This window comes from Cervus elaphus, chromosome 10, assembly GCF_910594005.1.
Source record: "Cervus elaphus chromosome 10, mCerEla1.1, whole genome shotgun sequence".
Taxonomy (NCBI): Eukaryota; Metazoa; Chordata; class Mammalia; order Artiodactyla; family Cervidae; genus Cervus; species Cervus elaphus.
This window is the reverse complement of record NC_057824.1, coordinates 27,479,364-27,503,820: the sequence shown is the minus strand read 5'-3', so window position 1 is coordinate 27,503,820 and position 24,457 is coordinate 27,479,364. Positions and strand designations below refer to the sequence as shown.

Here is a 24,457-nt window from a genome sequence, read left to right as displayed (position 1 = left end):
TCCATGATAACCTGCCAGCAGTGCCGGAGACCTGGGTTCGATCCCTGGGTCAGGACGATCTCCCGGAGAAGGAAATGCAACCCACTCCAGTATTCTCGCCTGGAAACGACTCTGGATAGAGGAGCCTGGCAGGCATGTCCGTGGGGTCACAAGAGTCAGACACAACTTAGCGACTACACCACCACCACCACTTAACCTCTCAGGGATCTGGTTTTCTAATTCAAAAAATGAAAATGACCAGCGAAGGACAGGGAAGAATATCTACTACATTCCTACTCAGCCTGAAACTAAGTTGCTCTACGCTCTTCTTAATTTTGCCCTCATGCCCTCCCTGGGGTAGGTATCACTCTCATTTTACAGACAAGGAAATCAAAGCTTGGAAAAATGAAGCAAATGGACAGATTGGCATAAAAGCCAGGACTGCAACTTTAAAGCCCATACACCTTCCACAAGAACACGACATTTATGTGCCAAAGTGCAGTAAGTTGGAGAAAATAACTGGGAGAGACAGATGTTGCTGGGGGAGAAGGCAGCGGTGCAGAGGAGGGAGAGGCAGTTGTGGAACGTTCCACGTACACCGTTCTTTACACACACACTGGAGGTCTAGAGCCTCAGGCACCGTGCTGGGCACCTGGGTTCCACAACCTCTGTGTGTAGACCTTGTCGAGCAGGCAGTTAGGACACACCAGCACTGGATAGGAGCCAGTGGCCTCATCTGCTTCAGGGCAGGTGAGGGAAGCTCTCTCTTCTCACTGTTCTACTTTACCAAACCCTGAAGGTGTAGCTGGAATTAAACTTTAGAGGGGAAGAAAATGAAATCTAACGCTGTAGATGTACTGCACATAAACAGGACATGTTTTTGACATCAGGTTATAACTCTTTCAAATAAACAACTTCTAAGCAGGGTTCTCATTTGTAGTGGCTGGATTTTTATCTGCAGCTATTAAATACATAGCAGAAATGTACTATAAATATACCGAACACTGACAATACACTGTATAGAAAAAGTTACATGACTGCTCTTCTGTGCTTCAAGTGGCTGTTGTAGCTCTAAAAATGCCAACATGGTGATTTATTTTTTAACTTGTTTATTGTAGACATGTTTCAAATGAACAGAACATGGAGCAAAGTGCATAGTTAACACTCTCCAAAGCGATGCATTCTGAAGTACTGTACCTAACATTTACGTAAAGAGTGTTTCTGAAATATTCATTATAATCTATGTATAAATAAAAATTTGAATTAGCAAAAGTTTAAAACACATGTCACTTTTAAATCACTATATAGAAAGACAGAAAAAGCTATAAAATTTTATTTGTTCCCCAAGTAAAACAGCCAAAACCTAAATCTTTTTAGCTTGAACAATTGCATTTTCCAAGTTGATCCAAAATGAATGATTCTCAGAGAATAAGAACTGATTGGAGGATTAATTTTAAGCTGAGATGATTTCCACATTTATCAAACACTAGGTTAAAAACAAACTCTAGTTTTGTTGAACCATAAGCTGGCATTTGATTTAAAAGCTAAGAAGTAAATATTTATAAACAGATTAAACAAATGTTTTACTTAACAGATAAAAAATATATACTGTACGCCTATTTCTAAGTTCTATAAGGCAGGGAGGGGAGGAGTGAGGGGAAGGAAGAAGAGAAGAGAGAGAGAAAAACAGAAAGAAAGGGGACGAGTAAGGGCCCCTCCTCCTTTTAGGAGGGTGGTCTTTTTTTGTTGTTGTTGTTGTTTTTTAAGCTCTTTATTCTTTTTGATATCAGAAAGCAGTAGAATTTGAATTTCAATTTAAGCAAAGATATTAAATAAAATATTGTAAAATATTAATACATGAAAAAAGATGAAGCTTAATTTACTTGTCCAAGCTATCCCGACTAGTTAAGTAGCACAGCTGGGAAGCACGAGTCCCCTGCGCATGTCCTCTAAACTATAACCCAGTTCTCAGAAGCGCAACCCTCTAGTCTGAGGTGCTCCTGTCTGTGCCTGTGTGTCTGAGGCACACTAGATACGGGCAAACTGAAAAACTCAGTTGACAGAGGAGTCATTACAGCTGATAGACAGAAATCGTAAGACATTTTCTTTCAGTTGGAGTGCAAGACCCATGTGTTTGCCAGTCTTCCAACATAGAGTCGAGGCCGTCTCCCTGTAGATGTCAGCTCTCTGGCATAAACCACCACTGTCTGTGACTCCTAGTTTCCATTTATTTAAAATAGAACAAAAATGTAAAGGATTTTGACACAGTGTGTCTGTATTTTTACAGTTCTGAAGCCAACTTACTTAGTTTCTTGCCCACGCCCAATTTAACAGTTAAGTATTAAGTAACATGGCTTTGTGGTCCCAGACATTTAACATTTTTGCATGCACAGTTCATCAGTTTACATAATATTTGGTTAAACTACATAATTATGATTACTACTACTACTGGAATAAACATATTTAGGAATAAACACAGCTGACTTTGGTTAGCACATAACTTAATAATTAGGGAGGGCAGAGATCCATCACCAGACTTCAGTGTCACCTCCTCAACACGCCCATTCAGTGCGTCCCAGGACACAGGACTGGGAGAAGGTTGCCCATCCCACAAGTTGAGCAAGAGGAGGATGGATAAGGCAGATTCAACCACGAAACATTTTTAAACTGGTGTTGATGCCAAGGGCACCTCATACTGGAAACTTGGTCTTTCCAAGGTTTCTGGAATCTTTTAATATAAATTACTTCTTAGATATTATTTCATTACTGTCTAACTTTATGCAAAACGTGTTAATACTGCACTCTGAGACAACAGTTGAGAGTACAAACCAAATGAAAGTTAATATTCAGAGTTTTGCAACAGCTCTCTAGCAGATAGTACAATTTTACCTAAGTTTCTAATGCCATTAGTTAAATACAAAATAATCTATTCTCACTGTAGCACAGTGCTTTCAAAATTGTTGTGAATTCTTCTCTCCATTAAACATATTTTAGCATACATCGTAAAACCGCAATTTCAAACAGCTGTGAAACAACAGTTGTAGATAAGTGTTTTTTGTTGTTGAGATAAACTCACATCCTGTAAAACCCACCATTTTAATGTGTACAATTTAATGATCTTTAGCAGAGTCAAGAGGTGTGCAACCATCACGATCTAATTTCAGAACATCTCATGGTATCTAAAAGAGACCCCACCCCCATTAGTAGTCACCTCCTAAATCCCCCTTCTCCCTGCAGCCTTTGGTACCACTAATCCACTTTCTTGTCTCTATGTACTTGCCTATATTCTAGACATTGCATTTAAACAGTTTTACTTCCTTTCTAATCCAGGTGCCTTTTCTTTCTTTCCTTGCATTACTTCCCTGGCTAGACACCGCACAATGCTGAAGAGAAGTGGCAAGTGTGGATAGCCTTTCTTGTCCCTAGTCCAAGTGCGGAAGCTGCAGTCTCTCGCCATTCGTATGCTGCTAGCTCCAGGTGTTTCACAGATGCCCTTTATCAGGTTGGAAACACTCTCTTGTATTCCTAGTGTTTTGGGTGTTTTTATCATGAAACGATGTTAGATTTTGTCAAATGCTTTTTCTGTATTTATTAAGATAATTGTGGGTCCCTCCCTCTTTATTCTGCTATATAGTGTATAACATTGATTTTTAGATGTTAAATAAATTTTGCATTCTTGTGATAAATCCCACTTGTCATGGTATACGATCCTTTTTATAAGCTGCTGGATTTGGGTTGCTATAACCCTTATTTACAAGGGGTATGGTCTGTAATTTTCTTTTCATGTGCTCTCTTTGTTTGGTTTTGGTATCAGTGTAATACCAGCCTCAAAGAATGAGTTAAATATTCCCTTATCTTCTATTTTTTGGAAGAATTTACGAAAAATTGGAGTTAATTCTTTAAACTGGTGAAGCCATCTGGTTCTGGGCTTTCCTTTTTGGCAAGTTGTATCATCACTAATTCAATTTCTTTATTTGCTATAGGTCTACTCAGATTTTCTAATTCATCTTAAATCAGTTCTGGCAGTTTACATCTTTCTAAAAATCGGTCCATTTCATCTGAGTTACCGAATTTGTTGACATTTCACTGTTCACAGTATCCCCTTAAAATTCTTTTTATTTCTGTAATGTTAGTAGTAATGTTCCCACTTTCATTCCTGATTCTGGTAATTTGAATTTTTCCTCTTTTTTTTCTTAGTCTAACTAAAGGTTTGTCCCCTTTTTCAAAAAACTCTAATCAAAACCCAGCTTTTGGCTTCACTGATTTTTTCTATTATTTATTTTCTGTATTATTTATTTCTATTCTAAATTCTATTACTTCCTTCCTCCTGCCTGCCTTAGGTTTAGTTTGTTCTTCTTCTCTGGTTTTATTAAGGTGGAAAGCTAGGTTGTTGATTTTAGTTCTTTTGATAAGATATTCTTATCTAAAAAAGTTATCTAGAAAACTAGGGGGGGAAATTAGAAAACTAGAAAAGAAAGTTATCTAGAAAAGTTCTAAACTTTTCACAAAGTGATGTAATATGCATCTTAATGCACAGTAACCACATTCATAAATTAAAAAAAAAACACATTATTATGTCCAAACTAGTTAAGCTTAAACATTCCCAGAATCATTTCTACAACACCGGAGTATAATTTCAGACATTACAACCACACTACCTTATGGATACCTTGTCTTCTTCAGAACATACACGATGAGGAAAACATCTCATTCCCCCACAAACAGTCCTTTTCAGCTCAGAATTCTATCGCAAGGTCCTTTCTTGCACTGAAAGGAAATCATCACCGTGGCAGGCTGCATTTTCAAAAGGAAGACATGACACTACCTTCATCCCTAAGTCTTCTCCTTGCAACCTGACTCTGGCATTCCTCCCATCAAAAGCTGAGGCCTAAGCTGCTTCTGCTTGCATCTAGGCTCGTCTGTGCTGTAGAGGAAGGGGGGTTACATGACTTATAAGATTAGGTCATAATAGATCTGCCTAGGTCCCTTAGAATACTCATCTTTGGAGCTGCTGAGATGCCCTGAGGCTGCTGTATGGTGAGGAAGCCAAAACTAGCCCGTGAAGAACACATACCAGCCCTAAGATGAGGTAAAGAGACAGAAATGCCTGGGTAGCCCCCAGCTACTTCAGTCACCTTCCCTTGCTGTTGCATTTTCAGCCACTGTCTGAATGCAACCAAACCAGACACCAAGCCACAACTGCCCAGCTGAACTCTCCTCAAACCCCTTACCCATAGAAGATAATAAGTAACTACTGTGGGTTTCAGCCACTAAGTTTTGGGTGATATGTTACATAACAATAGTAACTGTAATATTTATTCTAGGTAACATGTACTCCTTAATCCAGGGTCTATACTTGGCACCAGGAAGAGAAAATTCAATTAATTTTCCAATAGTAGAAATACTAAAAAATTCATAGCTCATTCTCAGTGTTCTGTGAGCTTACTATCAATTCATTTGACAGTGTTAATTTTTTTTAATTAAAAAAAATTTTATTGGGACAATGTTATTTTAAATCACAGTTTCACTTTTCACAATTTTGGTCATACTAACATGAACTAATTAAAAGATAGTTTATTTACATTTTCTTAATTATGAGGCCCAGAACTGAATCCACTCTTCTAATGAACGCACACATGAACTGATGAAAATTGAAGGAGGACTATTTCACTTAGTGGTGAGGCTTTTATTAATTTGGTGTGAATTTATACATATGAACCTTTAACAAAATCCTTTTCTGCAAGGAATGGTATATTACAGGATATCAGTTCAGAATTAAGGTTCTGGAGTTAGATATGAAGACAAAATTCAGCAATATCATTAAGAAGCTATATAACTTTGAGCAAGGTGTATTAACTCAATAAAACGTAATTCTTTAATTTATAAACAGGTCAGAGACCCTACTTTAAATTAATGGATTATGATAAAGTTGGAATGTCAGCATATAAGTAGCCACTATTATAATGATTTCTCCAATCATCCTCTTCCTATTTAACTGATTTTTTGCTTGTTTTAATTCAAGGCCAGAGCCTCATAATTATCTCTATTTAAAAAAGCTCTTCTTACATTTATTGCTTCGTTTATTTATGATCTTTTAAACAAATAACCATTAATAGAAGATGTAATGGAAGAAAATACCCATTAACAATAGCAACGAAAAATATAAAATATCTAGAAATAAATGTAACTGGGAATGTACAAAATCTTTACAAGGAAAATGTTAACACATTACTGAAGAACTGCAATGAAGACTTGAAGAACTACAGTATATTATATTCTTGGACGGGAAGACAATATCACATAGATGTCTATTCTGCCTAATTCAACTTATAAAATTTAAATGATTGAAATAAAAGTACAAAAAGGATCATTTTTCCTGTGAAGTGGAGTAGGGAACCTGGGCAAGCTAATGCTAAAGCCCTTATGGAAAAGAAAAGAAAAAAAAAGCACAAGTTGCTTGGAAAACCACTGAAAGAGAGGCAAGAGTACTACTAGCCTTAGCAAATATGCAAATATATTATGAAACCTCAATGATTAAAACAGTAGGACATTAGTATCTGAAGTGAGAAACAGAAAGACAAGATACAGAAGAGAAGGTCTAAAAATTGATACATATATGCATGGAAATTTAGTATATAGTAACACTGGAATTGCAAATTAAGAGCTTAAAAGATGGACTTTTTGAAGAAAGGGGTGGGGGAGAAAAACTTAACATGGCTCAGAAGGATAAATTGCCCATGAATCAGAGATGTAAAGGTTAAAATAAGAGATCATAAAGGTTATAGAAGAAAATTTATTTCTTTGCCACTGCCATTTCATTGCCAATGCCATTGCCCCTCCATTGTCTTGGGGGAGACCTATCACCCCAACTCCTGAAGCCACAGAAAAAGGTGAATAAGTTATATAATTATATATGGTGGCTCAGATGGTAAACAATCTGCCTGCAATGCAGGAGACCTGGGTTCGATCCCTGGGTTGGGAAGATACCCTGGAAGAGGGCATGACAATCCACTCCAGCATTCCTGCCTAGAGAATCCCATGGACAGAGGAGCCTGGCTGTCTTCAGTCCGTGGGGTCGCAAAGAGTCGGACATGACTGAACAACTAAACATGTGCATATGTATTTATATGTATATTCATATCAACGTCTACATGCCAGGAAAACCATAAACAAGATCAAAAGTGATCAAAATGACATACCAGGAAGTCTGTATTTACAACTTATCACACAAAGGAATAAGCTCTTATAAACAGAAAAGATCAATAATCAAAATTTTTTAATGAGCAAAGGATATGAATAAAGCTCACAGAAAAGGAATGTTTTTTAAAAATATAACAAGATGCCCAACCCTCCTCACAAAGAAAGAAATGTTAAAACTACCACAGGGAACCATTTTCATTTAGACTGGCAAAATTCTGAAAATTTAATAACACAGATTGGCAAGATTGGGCCTTACCTCATAAATTAGAAGGATATAAAGTGGTATAACCTTTATGGATAAAAATTTGTCAACACCTATTAAGATTACAAATACACAAACTCTTTGATCCAGGAATTTATCTTCTGGGAATTTACACGTTCAAGATGAAACTGTAGGTGGGACTTTCAGAAAGGCAGAGAAAAGAGTTCAGAAAGTCCTCTCCCCAAAGGCAATGACAAAACAAGACAAAACTGCCAAAAATAACCTTTTCAAAACTCCAGAAACTAACCAAAGGCATACAACAAATGCAGAAATATTTATTCAATAAAAAAAACCTACTGAACCTTCATTTGAAAAAAAAAAAAATCTATGGCATTTTGCAAATCACATATCAGGTAACAAACTGCCTGATCCAGAATGTGAAAGACAGAAATTCCAATTTAAAGATGGGCAAAATATTTGAATAAGCATTTCACTAAAGAGGATATACAGATTACAGTCTGATAAACACATGAAAAGATGCTCAGTATCATCAGTCACTTGCACAGGGAAGTGCAATTAAAACCACACTGAGATAGCCCTTGACACCCACTAGAATGGCTATAATAAAAAAGACAATTAAAAGTGTTGGAAAGGGTGTGGAGTGTAATTTCACCATGATCAAGCAATTCCACTCCTAGTTATCCATCCAAAAGAAATGAAAACATAAAATCCACACAAAAATTTGTAAACATACATTCCTAGCAGCATTGTTCATAATAGCTCAAAACCATAAACAACTTAAATGTCCATTAATTAGTGAATGGATTAACCAAATGTGGTATACATTCCAGTGGAATATTATTCAGCCACCAAAAAAGAAAGGAGCACTGATATAATACAAACAAAACTAAAAACATTATGCTACATTAACGAAGACAGATGCTGAAGACCACATGTTGCATGATTCCATTTACATGAAATTTCCAGAAAAAGCAAATCTGTAGAGGCAGAAAACAGACTAGTGTTTTTCCAGGGTTGGAGGTAGGAAGAGGGATTAACTGTAAATGGGCAAAGGTTTCTTTCTGGTGTGAAGAAATGTAAAATTAGATTGTAGTGATGGCTGCACGATTCTGTAAATTAACCAAAATCCATTAAATTTTACACTTTTAAATGAGTGAATCTTAAGGTATGTAAATGATACCTCAATAAGGTTGCTTTTTAAAAGATACTATAATCTGCGTGTGAATGCTTATAGGAGCTTTATTCATTAAGTCTAAAAAACTGGAAACAATCCAAAGCCCTTCAGTTTGGATAGAATAAAACACTGTGGTGCATGCATATCATACAATACCACTGAGCAATAACAGGGATGAGCAACATCCTCTGTAACAAGAAGGCTGAACCTGTGCTTGCTTCGGCAGCACATATACTAAAATTGGAACAATACAGAGATTAGCATAGCCCCTGCGCAAGGATGACACACAAATCCGTGAAGCGTTTCATATTTTTTGGATAATAAAGATATGGTACATATACACAATGGAATATTACTCCACCATTAAAAAGAATACATTTGAATCAGTTCTAATGAGATGGATGAAACTGGAGCCCATTATACAGAGTGAAGTAAGCCAGAAAGATAAACACCAATACAGTATACTAACACATATATATGGAATTTAAAAAGATGGTAACAATAACCCTATATGCAGGACAGAAAAAGAGACACAGATATATAGAACAGACTTTTGGACTCTCTGGGAGAAGGCGAGGGTGGGATGATCTGAGAGAACAGCATCGAAACATGTATATTATCAAGTGTGAAACAGATCCCCAGCCCAGGTTGGATGCATGAGACAAGTGCTCAGGGCTGGTGCACTGGGAAGACCCAGAGGAATCGGGTGGAGAGGGAGGTGGGAGGGAGGATCGGGATGGGGAACACATGTAAATCCATGGCTGATTCATGTCAATGTATGGCAAAAACCACTATAATATTGTAAAGTAGTTAGCCTCCAACGAATAAAAATAAATGAAAAAATAATAATAAATGAAAAAAAAAAGACAAAAAAAAAAAAAGAAGGCTGAAACTGAGACGTATTATGTTAAGTGGAAGAAGCCACCCTCAGAGGCGTTGGTACAGGGACACTGTGGAAAGTGCAGAGAGCAGACCCCTGGCTGGCGGAGGTGGGGCTGATGACAAAGAGGAGGCCAAGGGAGTGGGGAGGTGGAGCTGCTGTGTACCTCGATTATGGGTGTGGTTACACAACCCTACATATTTGTCAAAAACAGTGACTGTGGGACTTACCTGGTGGTCCAGTGGCTAAGAATCTGCCTGTCAATACAGGGGACATGGGTTCAATTCCCTGTCCAGGAATTAAGATCTCACATGCCGTGGAGCAACTAACAAGCCCATGAGCCGCAACGAGCCCGAGCACAGCAGCTGCTGCCGCAGTCCAAGCACACAGAGCCTGTGTGCAAAGCCTCATGAGGAGCCCAGACAGCAGCCAGAGGGGCCCTGCGTGCCGCAACTAGGAAAAGTCCGAAAGCCTCACGAGGAGGAGCCCAGACAGCAGCCAGAGGGGGCCCTGCGTGCCGCAACTAGGAAAAGTCCGAGTGCAGCAACGGAGCCCCAGCGCAGGCCTGAATACGTACTTCTCTAAAAAGTGTTGTCATGTGCATATTAGACATAAATGTAAAACAATGACATTGTATTTGTTGCAGTATGATTTTTAATAGCAACCAATTAGAAACAACTCCAGTCAAGATCAATAGGAAATGAGTTAAATTACCGTACAACCAAACAAAACATTAATGCTACATGGTTATAAGAAAGAATGAGTAAGCTCTCATAATACTGACACGGAAAGATATAAGATTTATTGGTAAGTGAAACAGTGAACTAGAAAAAGAGAAAAAGAAGAATATAAACATACTCAGTTTTGCTAAACTGAAACTCTGAAAACACAAGAAAGCAGTAGAACCATTTTCAACTGAGTGAGTGTGAGTGTGGTGTGCAACAGGGTGACTGCCGTCAGGGGGGAGAGCAGATGTTAGTACTGTTTTATTATTATTTTTGAACTTTGCTGTTGTTTAGTTCCTAAGTTGTGTCTGACTTTTTTGCGACCCCATGGACTGTAGCCTGTCAGACTCCTTTGTCTGTGAATTTCCCAGGCAAGAATACCTGAGCAGGTTGCCATTTCCTTCTCCAGGGATGTTTGAAGACATGAACGGTAAAAAGGACACAAATAAACACAAAAATCAGTTTTTGAATGTTGTGCCATCTTCCGACATATACACTCTCAACGCTGTGCCATCTGAAATTTGTTTGCCTATTGTATATTCATCGTAGTCAATGACTAAAATCAAAACTGAAGAGAACTAGGGAAATCCTTGCAACAAATTAATAAAAATCTTTCTTAAATTGATGTTAATCCATTACTACACACTATCCTAACTTCAGGAGTTATGTGAAGCACAACTGTGGGCGAGCTGCTTAACTTCCCTAAACCTCTTTGTAAAATGGGTGTAAATGATCTCTCTCTTCAGTTCAGTCGCTCAGTCATGTCTGATTCTCAGCGACCCCACGGACTGCAGCACGCCAGGCCTCCCTGTCCACCACCAACTCCCGGAGTTGACTCAAACTCATGTCCATTGTCGGGCTGCAAATTAAATGTGGCAGTACCTGTCAAGTGCTTGGAGTCAAGGCTGGCACTGAGCAGGCATTCAATAATTGCACATTGGCTTGGTTTTTAGTTAGGGCTGGTTCCTGCTGACGTATTCACCTGTCACAGTGTTCAGCCCACATTTCACGAGAGACCTTGTCACATAAGACCTGTGGTGGCAAAAGCTGCTTGGGTTCAAATTTCAGCTCTGAAATTTTCTAGCCGGTGGGCAAACCACTTAAACTTCCAAAGCCTCAGGATCTTTAGTTAAAAATGGGGTGACAAAGGTACTTATTTCACAGGATTAAAAGGAGAATTGAATGGATTTGAGGTGCAGAGCAGCGCTTTGAGCAGATATTAAGTAGTCAACAAATATTAGCAACTCCTGGTCCCCTAATGCAATTATTATGGGAATTTTACAAAAACTTCACGTTAAACCTCATTTCTAGCTTGTCTTGACCTGCTAATACTGCAAACTTCTAAGGAAAAAAGAGTTTATTTCTACCAAATGTTCTGACACACACACAAAAACATTCTGATGAATAAATGATAATACGGTTTTTAAACTTCCCTAACAGGCATACACAAGCTAGCTCTAAAAGTAATGGAGGTTGAAATCAATATTCATATTTTGTACTGTTTTCTCTAATATTTGGGATTTAACAGGTTTTGGATTTCTAGATATTTGGCAATATAACATGGCTATATATATAGGTTGTTCTGAAAAAATAAAAAAACTAGGTACCCAAACTAATTTCAGTACCCAAACTATATTCTTAAATATAAGAATTTACCAAGCTTTTTTAAAAGTATTATTAATAAAATAAAAACACTCTATATACTTTTTATTTCTTATAACCTTGTCATCTCTTCAGCTTTTTCCTAAAGTAGCCAGAAAAGTTCAGGATTTTGAATTTAGTCCTTGAAAGTAATTGTTTAGGATTACAATTTCTGTACTGGAAATGACTAAACCAATGAAGGGGAAGGAGCTCAGGTTTCTATGTTCCGTAAGCCCTTTGTTTTTCAAGCAGCATCATTTTAATTACTTCCTATAAATACATCAATGTCCTTAAGAAAAATATTTTTCAGATAAAGACTAAAAACCTTTAATCATCTTTTGGAACATGATGGAAATGACCTCAGCATATTATAAACCTTCTAAAACAGATTTAGTGCATGAAAACTCATTTGCCCAATGAGAAAAGCAACTAGTTACATGGCATTACTACTAATCAAATTATTTTAAGAAGAAAAAGACTATCAGATGAGCAACAACAGAGTATTTTTAGAGAATTCTAGGAGATCTTGGCTGACATAACCATTCTCTCTTTGCCAAGCCAGGATTTCCATTAAACTTTGGGTAAGAATTAAGACTTCATTTCAAATGAGAGAGAGCCCCAAGTATTTATCCCCAATGGAATTCTCACCATGAAGCAAAGATGGCCTTTCCAGAAGGGCTGGGCAGAGGGTGATGTAACACGGTATGTCAGAGGGTGTGCCTGTGTAGCCATTCATACACCCGCCCGTCAGGTAGGCTAGAGGCAGCCGCCCCCACCAACCTATCCAAGGTGTCACGCAGAGGGCAGACACCCCTGTTAGCATGACATCCAGCTCCCTCTCCTTAGAACAAAGCACTGGTAAAGACTGTCAGCCGTAAATGGTCTTTGAGGCTGCAGTCAAGTGATTCCAGACAGGTCTTTATCTGATCTCCTAGGCAATTCCACCAGGTGACTGGAACAGGGAATTCCAACAGGTACCAAAATAAAAAACAAAAGGCAGATTTCTCAGTTTTGAACAACTCAACCCCATTCACATCACTAAAGTACTCAACACACTTGTCTGCAGCCTCAAGTGCAGTACTTGGGTGCAATCTCAAAAAAGACAGAATTATCTCGGTTCATTTCCAAGGCAACCATTCAATATCACAGTAATACTGTGATATTCAAGAAGAAGCTGAAGTTGAACAGTTCTATTAAGACTTTCTAGAACCAACACCAAAAAAAGATGTCCTTTCATCACAGGGATCTGGAATGCAAAAGTAGGAAGTTAAGAGATACCTGGAGTAACAGGCAAGTTTGGCCTTGGAGTACAAAATGAAGTAGGGCAAAGGCTAACAGAGTTTTGTCAAGAGAACACGCTGATCTTAGCAAACACCCTCTCTGAACAATACAAGCAAAGACTCTACACATGAACATCACCAGATGGTCAACACTGAAGTTGGATAGATTATATCTTTTGCAGCGGGAGACAGACAAGCTCTATGGAGTCAGAAAAAACAAGACCTGAAGCTGACCGTGGCTCAGATCATGAGCTCTTTATTGCAAAACTCAGGCTTAAATTGAAGAAGATAGGGTAAACCACCAGGCCATTCAGGTATGACCTAAATCAAATGCTTTATGATCATACAGTGGAGGTGATGAATAGATTCAAGGGATTAGATCTGATAGACAGAGTGCCTGAAGAACTATGGATGGAGGTTCGTAATATTGTACAGGAGGTGGTGACCAAAACCATCCCAAAGAAAAAGAAAAGCAAGAAAGCAAACTGGTTGTTTGAGGAGGCTTTACAAACAGTTGAGGAAAGAAAAGAAGCGAAAAGCAAGGGAGAAAGGGAAAGATATGCCCATCAGAACACGGAGTTCCAGAGAATGGTAAGGAGAGATAAGAAGGCCTTCCTAAATGAACAATGCAAACAAGTAGAGGAAAACAACAGAATGAGAAAGACTAGAAATCTCTTCAAGAAAATTGGAGATATCAAGGAAACATTTCATGCAAGGATGGACAAGATAAAGGACAGAAACAGTAAGGACCTAACAGAATTAGAAAAGATAAGAAGAGGTGGCAAGAAAACCCGGAGAACTATACAAAAAAAGTCTTAATAACCAGGAATAATTACAATGGTGTGGTCCCTCACCTAGAGCCAGACATCCTGGCGTATGAAGTCAAGTGGGCCTTAGGAAGCATTACCACAAACAAAGCTAGTGAAAGTGATGAAATTTAAAAACTTAAAAGATGAGCTATTTAAAAACCTAAAAGATGATGCTGTTAAAGTGCTGTACTCAATATGTCAGCAACTTTGGAAAACTCAGCAGTGGCCACAGGACTGGAAAAGGTCAGTTTTCATTACAATCCCAAAGAAGGGCAAACTACCGTATAAGTGTGCTCATTTCGGATGCTACCAAAGTTATGCTCAAAATTCTTCCAGTTAGGCTTCAGCAGTACATGAACGGGGAACTTCCTGATATAAGCTGGATTTAGAAAAGGCAGAGAAAACAGAGATCAAATTGCCAACTTTTGTTGGATCATACAGAAAGCAAGGGAATTCCAGAAAAACATCTACTTCTGCTTCATTGACTACGTTAAAGCCTTTGACTGTGTGCATCACAGCAAACTATGAAAAATTCTTAAAGAAATGGGAATACCAGACCAACGTACCTGTCTCCTGAGAAACCTGTAGGTGGGTCAAGAAGCAACGGTTAGAATCTTAAATGCAACAACTGATTGGTTCAAAATTAGGAAAGGAGTGTGACAAGGCTGTGTATTGTCACCCTCTTTAACTTATACTGCGAGTACATCATGCAAAATGCCACACTGGTGAATCACAAGCTAGAATCAAGACTGCCAGGAGAAATATCAACAACCTTGGATATGCAGATGATACGACTCTATGGCAGACAATGAAGAGGAACCAAAAAGTTGAAGGTGAGGATGAAAGAGGAGATTGAAAAAACTGGTTTAAAACTCAACATTGAAAAAACTGAGATCATGGCATCTGGTCCCATCACTTCATGGCAAACAGAAGGGGAAAAAGTGGAAGCAGTGACAGGTTTTACTTTTTTTGGCTCCAAAATCACTGTGAATGGTGACTGCAGTCATGAAATTAAAAGACGCTTGCTCCTTGGAAGAAAAGCTATGTCTAACCTAGACAAAGTATTAAAAAGCAAAGATTCCACTTTGCCAACAAATGTCCGTATAATCAAGGCTATGATTTTTCCAGTAGTCATGTATGGATGTGAGAGTTGGACTATAAAGAAAGCTGACTGCCAAAGAATTGATGCTTTAGAACTGTGGCGTTGGAGAAGACTCTGGAGAGCCCCTTGGACTGCAAGGAGATCCAACCAGTCCATCCTAAAGGAAATCAGTCCTGAATATTCATTAAGGACTGGCGCTGAAGCTGAAACTCCAATACTTTGGCCATCTGATGCAAAGAACTGACTCCTTTGAAAAGACCTTGATGCTGGGCAAGATTGAGGGCAGGAGGAGAATGGAATGACAGAAGATGAGATGGTTGGAAGGCATCGCCAACTCAATGGACATGAGTTTGAGTAAACTCTGGGAGTTGGTGATGGACAGGGAGGCCTGGTGTGCTACAGTCCATGGGGTCGCAAAGAGTCGGACACAACTGAGCAACTGAACTGAATACTTCAATAAAATTAAACATTCAGTTCTGCAGTCACACCAGTCACATTTCAGGTGCTCAACAGACACACATGACTCATTACTACTGTCCTAGCCACAGGGAACAAAACATCCCCATCACTGCCCAAAGTGCTCCTGGGCAGTGCTACTCTGTATCCTTTGGCATTATGTAAATTTTTTTATATTGAGTGTGAAAGAAAAAAAGATATTTTTTCAAAGGAAAAAAGATATTTTCAATTTGGGAGGGAAAAAAAAAAACAGGTTTTGGGTTTTTTTTTTCCCCCCATTCTATATCTCTTTTAATAGTTATTTTTTAACACTGCAGAAGCACCAGAAGCTTTGTTGTTGTTTAATGGCTAAGCCGTGTCCGACTCTTTGTGACCCCCATGAACTGCAGCACGCCAGGCCTCCCTGTCCATCACCATCTCCCGGAGTTTGCTCAAACTCATGTCCATTGAGTCGGTGATGCCATCCAACCATCTCACCCTCTGTCACCCCTTCTCCTCCAGCCTTCAATCTTCCCAGCATCAGGGTCTTTTCCAATGAGTTGGTTCTTCACATCAAGTAGCCAAAGTAATGGAGCTTCAGCTTCAGCATCAGTCCTTCCAGTGAATTTCAGGACTGACTTCCTTTAGGATTGACTGGTTTGATCTCCTTGCTGTCCAAGGGGCTCTCAAGAGTCTTCTCCAGCACCACACTTCGAAAGCATCAATTCTTGGGTACTCAAGCCTTCTTTATGGTCCAACTCTCATATCCATAATGACCTTTATTCTGCCAATTTCTCTAAGCTATTTAATTCTTACTAATTCAGTTCTACTTAAGAAGAGTTCAGATGCCACCAAAAGAAGGAAGACAGTGATATAATTTGAAGCATCGTGACATTGCTCTCGCTCTGTAACATCTAAAAAAGATCATGTTACTCATTCTCAGTAGAAGCAAGCACAGTTGACAGAAACCCTCTGCAGTTTAGACAAACATTTAAATTGAAGGCTTTCTTCAAAAGAATAATAGCATTTAAAAATAGTATTCATTTTTTTTCCTGATTCAATTCAGTACAAAGTACAGAAGAAAAACAAGCCTAAAGCTTAAAAAAAAAAAAAAAGTGCCATTTTAACTGAAAAAGAAAATGGCAATGCTAAGAACAAGTCTTGAAATGAACGCTGTTAACACCAAAGCAGTGAATGTTCATAATAACCAGTTCCTCAGGGCTTTCTCAGGTAATAGAAGTTTGAAGCATCTAGTGAGGTTTTAAGAGAATAACATTTTAAATGAAAAGTTAATGAAAAGGTCTCCAAGAAAAAAAAAATAAGGCACATATATAAGTTCATAAGGAATATACAGGTAAAACCACATACAGGAGACCCGGAGTTCCCTTTGAAAAACCATTAACTGCTGCTGGAAAATCGAAACCCCAGTCCCTGCTGGGATCCCCATTAACATCCAGTAACCCATGCGGTCCCACGGTAGATGTAACCTGTGCCCTAAAAGTCCTCCTCAAAACCCTCCACAGCATCACATCCACCTACCTTCCTAATGCAACCACCAGACCTGAAATTCCAATCATAGCCATCTGTTGAAGGTTCTTACTACAGGGCCATCCATAATATATAAAGACAGAAAGCCATAGTAATTAGGACAGTGTAGAATTGACACAAGGATGTACCACAGGCTGACGGAGCAGAGCCCATGTACGCTGAGCAAACTAGATGCAGGATAAAGTAGCATCACAAACCAGCTGGGGGAAAATAAACTCTGCAATCAAAGACACAGACTCGTGCAACTGGCTTATATTCACATGGAAAACTGTTCCCTATCTCATAAAGTGAGTGAAGTCGCTCAGTCGTGTCCGACTCTTTGCGACCCCGTGGACTGTAGCCCACCAGGCTCCTCCGTCCATGGGATTCTCCAGGCAAGAATACTGGAGTGGGTTGTCATTTCCTTTTCCAGGGGATCTTCCCGACCCAGGGATCAAACCCAGATCTCCCGCATTGCAGGCAGACACTTTAACTTCTGAGCCACCCACACACAAATAAATTCCATGTGTATTAGGCTTACACTGAAGAGCAGAACTTTTGGAAGAAAATATGGTAGGATCTCTTTATGATCCCAAAGTACTCAGAGTACAGAGAGACTTATTAAATTTGGTATAAAAGGGCACCAGCCATAAACGAACAGACTAATAAGTATGACTTGGCTAAAGTGTAAAACTGAAACACAACAAAGCACACCGTAAAAGAAGTGGAAAGATAAGCCACCGGCAGAACATACTCGAAATGCAAAATACCACCTAAGACAAATAGAATACATAAATAATTAAAGATATAAGGGGGGGGAAGCAACCCAATAGAAAGCCACACCAGTCACAAAAGATGTAACTGAAACAGCCAAAAATAAATGTAAGAAATGATGCTCACACACACCAGAAATCAAGGAAATGCACAATTTCAAATTAGGAAAACTCCGAAAATCTGGCAACATCAGGGGTTAGCAAGGATGCAAAACAACAGGAACTCTCAGAGGGTGCTGTTGAGGGCTGAAGTTTGTACAACACTGGAGAATGATCTGGCAACAGCTAGTGAAGTCAAGGAGGCACGCACCCTGTGCACCAACAATTCTACCTCTAGGTACAAACTTCAGAGAAGCTTAAATACGTACAAGATAGCATGTTCACAGTAACATCACTTAGTAGCAAAGCATGAAAATAACCAAACTTCCACTGACAGAGAAGAAACAAACTATAGTATAATCCTAGAATACATACAGCAAAAAGGAAGAATTACTGGTACACACTTCTACACAGATACATCTCAAAGGTAAATGAAAAAGCAAGTTGCAGAAATACATACACAGTATGATGATACCATACTGTACAAAGTTCAAGATCCACAAACATTGTTGATTAACACATATGTATGTAATTAAGAAGAAAGCTAAGCATGGGAATGATACACACCCACTGTAGGATGATGGTTCTCTGCAGAAGGAAGGTGGAGAAATAGCAGCTGGGAGGTTACACAGGGGACAACAAATATATGTGCAATATTTTATTTTATATGATTTTAAGCTTTTAATGTAAAGCAATGGTAGTAAAATGTTATGATTTGACTAAAACTGTTCAAAGATCATATTATTCTCTATATTTTTCTGTATTCATGAAATATTTCAAAGCATAAAGTAACTGTATTTTAAAGAAATATTAAAAGAAGCAGACATAGAGATTTATCAAAATGGTTGTCTCCTGGTATTGAGCGTCTTGCCATGCCCTCCTCCAGGGGATCTTCCCGACCCAGGGACTGAAGCCAGATCTCCCACATTGCGGGCGGATTCTTTACCATCTGAGCCACCAGGGAAGCCAGGAATACTGGAGTGGGTAGCCTATCACTTCTCCAGGGGATCTTCCCAACCCAGGAATCAAACCAGGGTCTCCTGCATTCCCCAGGCAGATTCTTTATCAGCTGAGCTACCAGGGAAGCCCATGCCAGGAAAGACCCTGATGCTGGGAAAGATTGAAGGCAGGAGGAGAAGGGGATGACAGAGGACAAGATAGTTGGATGGCACCACCGACTCAATGGACATGAGTTTGAGCAAACTTTGGGAGATGGTGAAGGATAGGGAAGCCCGGTGTGCTGCCATCCATGGTGTTGCAAAGAGTCGGACATGACTGAGCAACTGAACAACAACATTAGCCTCTGGCCATGAATAACTTTTCTTCTTTCTTTCCAGGTCTTCTGTATTTTGTAAGTTTCTTCCCCAAATGTCAACCCAGATACTTCTAGTCCAATTTACTCTCCTATCTTATTCCCAAAATCAACACTGTACTTTCTGGCTCCTTTGGTACAGAACTTGACATTGTAGTGTGCACTGTCTCCTCCACTGGAATGCGGGTTCTTGGAGGGCCCACCACACACATTCTCATTTTCACATAAATTATGTACTGAATGCCTACTATGCACCAGATCCTATGCCAGGAGCTACAGAAAGATAAATGAACAAAACATACTGTTCCTCCCTCCATAGAGTTTAGTCTCAAAGAATAGAAACATTAAATAAAGAAAAACATAATTAAAATTGTGAGGAATACTATGAAGGAAAAGAATAGGTGCCATGGGATGACATAATAGAAAGGCCTAACAATCTACATGGGATAGGAGAAATAGGGACATGCCAGGAAGGGAGGGGTGGAAGGGCCTCTGGACAGTGTCTTTCCCACCAGGCTAAAGCAACAAGGGCAGGGTCGCTTCTGACCCATATCTGTGCCCGTGATTTTCATGGTGCTTTAACAAATGCTTCCTGGTTGATTCTAAGACACCTCTGAGCAATCAGCTCAGCTCTAAGGCAGGAAAGAAGTCCTTAGGGGTTGGCCCAAAAGGCAAAAGAAGTGGCCATTTGAAGAGGCCAAACAGAGCGTGAGCCCACTGTACAGTAACTCAACTCCTCACAAAGTACTTGCTATATATTCTCTCATCCTCCTCATGTGAAAGGCTCATTCATTCTCCCATCCATCCCCTTCCTTGCCCAGTACCTTCATCCTCATTTACCCAGTTGAATACATTTAAGTGGACTACATGTGACAAGTTTATGAAGATCCACATAAGCATAACCTCTGCCTAAAAGAGCTTTCCTTCTAGACAAATTGATCAACTTAGGGTGACTGTGTCCCCCAGGGGACATTTAACAATGTCTGAAGACATTTTTGGTTGTCACAATGGGGCAGAGGGCAGTGGGGCATTACTGGTCTCTACAGGGATGATGCTGAACATCCTATATGATGATTACAATGACACCTCCCCACCTGCAAAGAATTATCTGGCCCAAATGTCAATAATGCCAAGGTGGAGAAACCTGGTAAAGGCCACTGGGAACCAAGTCTAGAAGCTGACTGATCAAGCAGAACAAATGTCGGCAGATGACGGCCAGAGGCCAAGTGGGTCAAGTGTCAGAGGCCTCAGAGAGTATTAAACACCAGGTCTTGGGTATATTAAAAAAAAAAAAAAAAGTCAATCACGCAGCAGTTGAAAAACCTGCTCCAGAGAATCAGCAATGTAATTACATCACAATGCAACAGGAATACAAGGTGTTCCACACAAAGGCAGGGAGGTTCCTAGTCTAGAAGCAGGGGCAGAAAGGTTTCCTGGGAAGAGACAGCTAATTCAAAACATGAAAAATAATGAGTTAGGATGGAATGGAAGGACGGAAGCAGGACCAAGCAGCTTCCAGATGGAAGGTACAGCCAGTAGGCAGGGCACAATGGAGGGGAAGAAAAGGGTTGGCCTGATGGAAACATGGGGAGTTGCCGTGGAAGGGCTGGAGAGGTAAATGGGCCCAGATCACGCTGACCTGCTGTGATGTATGTAGAAATGCAGACTTTGGGGCAATACAAAGCCACTGAAAGGACTGACACAGAGGAGGGATATGAACAAAACTTGTGTTAGGACAATCGCCTAGGAGAATGAACTGCCAGGGAACTGAGCAGGAGGGAGCTCCTGTAACAGAGCTGTGGCTTGACCTCACGGTGGTTCTGAGGATGGCGGGAGGCACTTAGATGCTCGGAAACAGGTTGTGATGTGTACCAATCAGAGTTCTCCAACCAGTCATTGTCAAGCCCTCAAATTCCAAAAGCCAAGTTTTCTGCAATTCATCTGTGGCCCAACCTAACTAGAATTATGTGTCAGCAAAACCAGAACCTGAACTGACTTGCAGCTATTTATAGTACATTTATCCCATTTATTTGAATGCTTCAAGTCAGAGGATTAATGTTTGATTGCAAGACTCTGCCCCAGACCTCACGGGGTGGCATATTCACTTTTTAAAATTCAAAGAAGTCTGTATGCAGCTGGGCCCCAGGATTTAAGATAAGGGATTGTGGACCTATACAAGGTGCTGAATAAATTTTCGTCAAACTACATGAAATTAGGCAAAGCAGGTTACTGAATTATTATTTCTTTCTAACAACATTATGAAACTTCCAGATACCACATATACACATACACAATTCATTTTATGGAATGTTGCCTCAAAACAACCTAGAAATCTGGCAAGTGACCCTAGCAAACTCACAGTAGTGGGATTTGGGGAAAGAACTTTAAAAAATTATTTCACAGAAATGTATTTACTTCATAATTCCTCCCTGTGGGACTGCCACACAGAAGAAAAAATAGGTATAATCAGTAGCAAGAAACAGATTTTCATGTTTAGTAGAATAATTCCAAGTCAAGTCAGTCAGGAGTCGAAAGAGAATTGAGGTCACCTTCCGAATCGCTGTTCGCACAGCCACAAACACATTAGCAACTTGACTGATGTTTTCTTGGTAAAGGAGACCAGGCTGTTTTATAATTGTGTTGAGTACTGCAAACAGTTGTGTCAAGTGGGCATGGGCTACAGCTGCGGTGGCAAGGGGGCAGTCACTCTCATTCATTCATTCCTTCATTCAACACACATCTGTGAAGAGGTTTCTGTGCGCCCAGCACTGTTTATTCTAGGTGCTAAGGACGCAGCAAGCATAAGACAGACAGACGTGACCCCTCAGAGGTTACGGATTTTACAGGGGCACACGGACAGGAAGCACATAATTACAATCAGGTGTAAACAGCTAGGACGGGAAAGCATGATGACAACATACAGCAGTGGGGCCAAATGCAGCAGCAAGAAAAGAATCTAGGAAGACCTCTCTAAGCAAGTGACACTGAAGACTAAAACATAATTTAAAATTATTGATCTAAAGGGACTAGAAGGAGAATAAGAAACTGAAGCAAACCAGAAAACTGTAGGAGACCAGAGACCAGGAGAAACTACTGGTTTAACTCAGTGAAGTTCAGAGCCAGCAGAAACAGGGAAAATTGAAGCCTGAGTGTAGGCTCGAAAGAAGCGATTACCCTGAAGAAATCCTACTGGAAACTGGACTATGCTTTCTGATGTTCTGGAAAGTACTCTGCATCTAAAAATAGAACAAATGTGGGAAGGAGGGTTTAAAATACTTAAACATTTATTTTATGCTTGTTTAGAGGAAAACAACCCTTCTATGTAATAAAATACACCAAAAATGCACTTCAAACAGGAAAATTGAATAGTTGTATACTGAAACATTTAGAACACTTACAATGAGTTTAAATAATAAATTAGGTCATTAGCAATATGCTGCCAACTTTGTAAAGCAGTATGGTCTGGCAGGGTATTTTAAAATAATAAATTTACCAGAAACATAATTGAGATATTCAGGTATCAATTGAGAAGACTTTGGCAACATTAAAAGTTTCCAACCACAAATACATCAGTATAAATCATATGCTATATTTTGAACCTATGACAGCTTGAAAAGCAGATGCTAATATTCTACCCCAAAAGACCAAAAGGAACTACCAGCCACAGTAGCTATTTTTACTGACAGACTCATTATGCCATGCCAGAGTAACAGGATTTTTAACACTAGTGTTAGCACATTTTAGTTCTGTGTAATATTTTTTATCCTAAAAAAATTGAGAGATTTACTAAAGGAGCTTACGTTTGACTAAATGCACCTGGGAAAATTTGGGCAGGGGGGAACCAAGCTTGATATAAGAGAAAGCAGTAATACTTCACAACTGTTACTCAGCTTCTTTGCAGATACCCTTTCTTTTTTCCTACGCCCTCTCCTCCCCAATTTTGATGGTCATCTATTGACCACCCAGACACTCCTAAATTCTTCACTGACTGGGTCTGATTTGTAGTTTTTCTTTCTCGGTAATCTCTGCCGTCATGCCCAGTAATTCAATTTCCTCTGTAACAGGAACCTCCCCATTCTCTCCAACCTCCCACAAGAACAGTCACATCCTAGACCCACCTCAGAACCTGAATTCTGGAAGAGCCTCCTGTGAATACATCATTTCCTTCTTCCTCAAGCCTCCAGTACCTGTCCCATCTCTCCTCCTTCCTTCCATCCATCCTACATTCAACTACTACTATTCACTATCTGCCTTTTGCCAAGTTCTGTTCTAGGTACAGGGGGAAAAGAGTATTAAAAATTAAAATATAATAGCACACATGAACTCTCTGCCATCATTTGTTATTACAAGACATAAGACGTTTAGAGTCTTGTTGTTCGCTTTTCAGTCACTAAGGTGTGTCTGCCTCTGCAACCCCATGAACTGCAGCACACCAGGCTTCCCTGTTCTTCACTATCTCCTGGAGTTTGCTCAAACTCCACTGAGTCAGTGCTATTCCAGATGCCATCATGGAACAAAGAAGAAAGTAAGTTAGTTAAATATCTCTTGTCAAATAGTAATAAATGCTGTAGAGAAAAACAAAGGCAGGGAAGGGTGGGTGAGTGTCTGGCAAGAGGACACCATTTCAAAGAGGGTGCCAGAAATGCTCAGAGAAGGAGACACCTGAATGACCCAGCCCTGGAGAAGAAGGTCAAGCTAAAAAAAAAGTGCCCTGAGTGGGATGGGGATGAGAACACGGGCTTCTGCTGGAAAACCTCGGCTCCGGCCTCTGGGTGGAGGGCAGAAGCAGGAGCCCGGGCTCTGGTCTGGCCCTCCTGCAGCTCTCAGGAGATGCCAGGCTTCCCTTGCACAGCCCTGCTGCTCCTGGGCTGGAACCGAGGCGGCACCATCCTGCTCATCACTGCGGTGCCCAAACCTTCCTCTCCCTGCTCCCTAGGTCCCTCCGCTTTGAATATTAAATCCTGAGACTCTGTCACGACTGCTGAGGCCATGGTCCAACATCTCCTCACTCTTCCTCAGCCACCTGCCCCCACGATCACCACCAGACCAAGACTGAGCCTTCAGCGTCGCAATTCCCTGCACCCAGCCTCTGGCCACTGCCGCCCAGACTCCCAGCTCACTTGCTTTCTAATTCCGGATCCAACAATCCATTCACCTCCTGGGGTCTCCACACCACTGATCCACCACCTTCTTACTGCCCTTCATTCCTTGGCAGTCTCTCAACTCCAATGAGGAGATCCTCAACCCACGCTACCCCCACTCTACCCCTGAACACGGAAAAATGACGAAAGCTAGCAG

At 40.0% G+C, this 24,457-nt stretch overlaps 1 protein-coding gene and 1 non-coding gene across 7 annotated transcripts in view; one reads left to right on the top strand and one right to left on the bottom strand.

Moving 5' to 3' along the window:
- The window catches only part of MRTFB (myocardin related transcription factor B), a 214,889-nt gene that overhangs the window by 139,403 nt on the left and 51,029 nt on the right, over positions 1–24,457 (bottom strand). The window lies entirely within an intron of this gene.
- LOC122702401 lies at positions 8,787–8,890 on the top strand. The gene has a single exon (XR_006343260.1). It is a non-coding gene; the product is annotated as a U6 spliceosomal RNA (small nuclear RNA).